Raw genomic sequence first — 3538 nt, forward strand, 5'->3', positions numbered from 1 at the left:
CTCTTTCGTTCTCTCACTCGCCTCTGTCTCTCTCTTCCTCTCTCTCCTTCTGTTGCTCTTTTTCACTCTCTATATTACTCTCTGTCTTTTGTCTCTCACTCCCCTCTCTCTGCATCTGTTGATTTTTCTCTCTCTCAGTCGTTCTCAGTCTGTCTCTATCTGTTTTGTTTCTCTTTTTCTCTGTCTCTTGCCATTTTCTCTTTCTCTCGTGGTCTCTCTCTCTGTGTTTTGTCTTTCTTTCTCTCTCTCTGTCTCTCACTATTCCCCACTCCCGTCACTCTTGCTCTCTCTCTCTTTTTTATCTCTTTTTCTCTCTCTCGGCATTTTCACTTTCTGTCTCTCTTATGCTCTCTCTTTCTCTCACTGTCTGTCTCTGCATCTCCCTCTCTTTCTCTCTGTCACTCTTCGGTCTTTTGTCTCACTTTCATCTCTCTCTCCACCTGCCTCTCACCATTTTCTTTCTCTGACTGTCGCTCTCTCTCTGTCTAGGTGTCTATCTCTGTCTGCCTGTCTCTGCCCCTCTTTCCCTTCCTCTCGCTGTCACTCTTTCCCTCTCTTTGTGTGTGTCTCTCTCTCTGTTTTCTCTTTCATTCCCTATGTTTTGTTTTCTCTCTCTCTCTGCCCCCCTCACGCTCTCTCTCCCTTTTCTCTCTGTCTCTCGCCATTTCTCCCCTTTCTGTCTCGCTGTTCCTCCTTTTCTTTCTCTCTCTCTTTCCCTCATTGAATTCCTCAGCTCCCGCGGGCTGCTTCTACATTCTGCGGCTTGCATATAAATCCACGCCTGTTTTGTTTTGTTTTAAAACGATGTGTTTTATGTACCACCTTGTCAGGGTCCGATTTCCCCTGCATCAATTTTAAACAACGCTCAGAAAGTGGTTGAACATGATAAATTCGCTCGTTGAATGGGGAAAACGAAAGACAGACAAAATGCAGACTTAGACGCCGTTGACTAATTGGCGGGGTGATCTACACCGGCCCCGGTATAAATTATTGTGATCCCATCTAGACATGGCAATACAGATGGAATCGCAATGAGTGCGGAATGAGCTGCTTTTATTAATCCTAATCACTTCAGTGCAGCGTAAATGTTGCAGCAGACTCGGACGGAAATTCGCGGATAAATGTTCGTGGATCGGACTTCGTGTGTATCAGGAAACTGCAGATGCTGGAGAATCCGAGATAACGCGGTGTGGAGCTGGATGAACACAGCAGGCCGAGAAGCATCAGAGGAGCAGGAAGGCTGACGTTTCGGGCCTGGACCCTGAGGGGGCCAGCTTTCCTGCTCCTCTGATGCTGCCTGGCCTGCTGTGTTCATCAAGCTGTACACCCCGTTATCTCAGTGTGTCAGTCTCCGCGTGTTAAACTCTGTGCGTCCGTACGGGGGCGGGGTGGGGGGGGGGGGGGCGGTGGGAGAGGTTCGGCGTCTGTACCTGTCTGTCTAGGGGAGAAAGACAAGCGTCTCCGTCCCCGTTAGTCTGTGCGTCTGACTGCTGTTTAAGTGCCGTAGACTCTCCGGCCCAGCCAGTCGGTGCCGACCGTAGTCCCAAACTAAGCTGGCCCCGCGCCTGTTTGCTCCCGGCCCATATCCCTCCAAACCTTTCCCTGCCCACGTTCTTATCCAAACGTCGTTTAAACTTTGTAACTGTGCCGGCACCCAGCTCGTCCTCGGGAAGTTCATTCCGCACACGGACCACTCTCTGTGTTAATAAACAATACCTCTCGTGTCTTTTCTAAATGCCTCCTGTCTGCTGGTTTTTGTGTGTGTCTGCTTTGCTCTGTCGGTTTGTGTGTGTGTGTATGCGAACGTCTGTCGCACTTTGTAAAATGTGTGTGAGAGAGTGTGCCACTTTGACAGTCTCTGCTACCCTCTCTGTGCGTGTGTCTTGCTGTGCGTGTGTACCTCTGTTGCTCCGTCTCTTTGCCTCTGTGTGTGTGTGTGTCTGTCTGTCCGATTGCCTCAGTCTGCGTTTGTGCGTCTGCCTCTGTTTCTCTGTCTGCGTGTGCAGAGCACCATCTGCTTTCTGCTGGCGAACCTCATCCTGCAATAAATACTTCACTGCTGTTGCGCTGTGAAGCCGAGCCGCAGAAAATATGAGCGTTAAGTTAGAGCCCTGCCCTGATTTATCGCCTTCCAATGTTTTATCCTGGCCCTTTAAAGGCATAACGTTTTTTATGGCAGGATGCACGTCTCTCTCTCTCTCCCCAGCGGCGAGAGACAAAATGAACACGTCCTGGATACTCAGTCAAAGACTTAGGTCTTGAAAACACGGGGAAGGAGACACACAGAGAGAAGAGAGAGAGAGAGAGACAGAGAGCGAGGAGGAGGTGGGGGGGGGGGGGAGAGACAGAGGGAGAAGAGGATCAGGGAGAGGAGAGGGAGAGAGACAGAGAGAGAGAGGCAGAAGGCGAGGAGGGGGTGGGGTGGGGGAGAGAGAGACAGAGAGAGAGAGAGAGAGACAGAGGCAGAGAGAGAGAGAGAGAGAGAGAGACAGAGAGCGAGAAGGAGGCGGGAGGGGGGAGAGGGAGACAGAGAGAAGAGGGAGAGAGAGGAGAGGGAGAGAGACAGAGAGAGAGAGAGGCAGAGAGCGAGGAGGGGGTGGTGGGGAGAGAGACAGAGAGAGAAGGGGCTAAGGGGGAAGGAGAGAGAGAAACTGCTATTAAAGATGTTCTCGGCGCCCTTTGCAGAGAACTTTCCAGCTTCTTTAAAAAAAACATTACTCCGCGCCCCCCTCCCCCCAGGCCCTTGCGAAAATAACACAAAAAAAACCCACAAAAAATGCTGGGCGTAATTTGGATTCAAAAAATGTGTGGGCTGTTTTTATTGGGCGACCTCTATGATTCCTAACCCGCAGGATGAGATACCGCGTCAATGTTTAAAAATACCTTTCAATTTAAGTGAACACGCTGTTTAAATTATTTCTAAAAGAAAACAAAATCTGTTCATTTTGGTATTCCCTGCGCCTGTTTATTTCCAAAACATAATTATCCGGATTTGTGTGTTTTTTTCCGCTTTGGATTGGCAAGTATTTATAGCACAGCTGGATTTACAATCCACTATATAGTTTTACACTTCAGCCGGAAGTTATTGCTGTATTGTTCTTAACTTAAAACAAGACGGGCTTACGGATAAGGGAGGAGGGTGAGTGCGGGGGAAGGGGAGAACACACACACACACACACACACAGACATACAAATAGACATAAGCAGACACACACACAGACTCACACACACACAGACACACACACACATACACACACACACAGGCATACAAATAGACATAAGCAGACACACACACACAGACACACACACACACATATACACACACATACACACACACACACACACAGAGGCATACAAATAGACATAAGCAGACTCTCTCTCTCTCTCACACACACACACACACACACACACATGCAGACTCATGCACATACACACAGGTAGACACAGAGACTCACATAGCCAAGGCATACACATGCACATAGACATAGGCAGACACGGGGACAGGCACATAGACACAGGCAGACGGGCGCACACAGGC

Source organism: Stegostoma tigrinum, unplaced genomic scaffold, assembly GCF_030684315.1.
Source record: "Stegostoma tigrinum isolate sSteTig4 unplaced genomic scaffold, sSteTig4.hap1 scaffold_259, whole genome shotgun sequence".
NCBI lineage: Eukaryota > Metazoa > Chordata > Chondrichthyes > Orectolobiformes > Stegostomatidae > Stegostoma > Stegostoma tigrinum.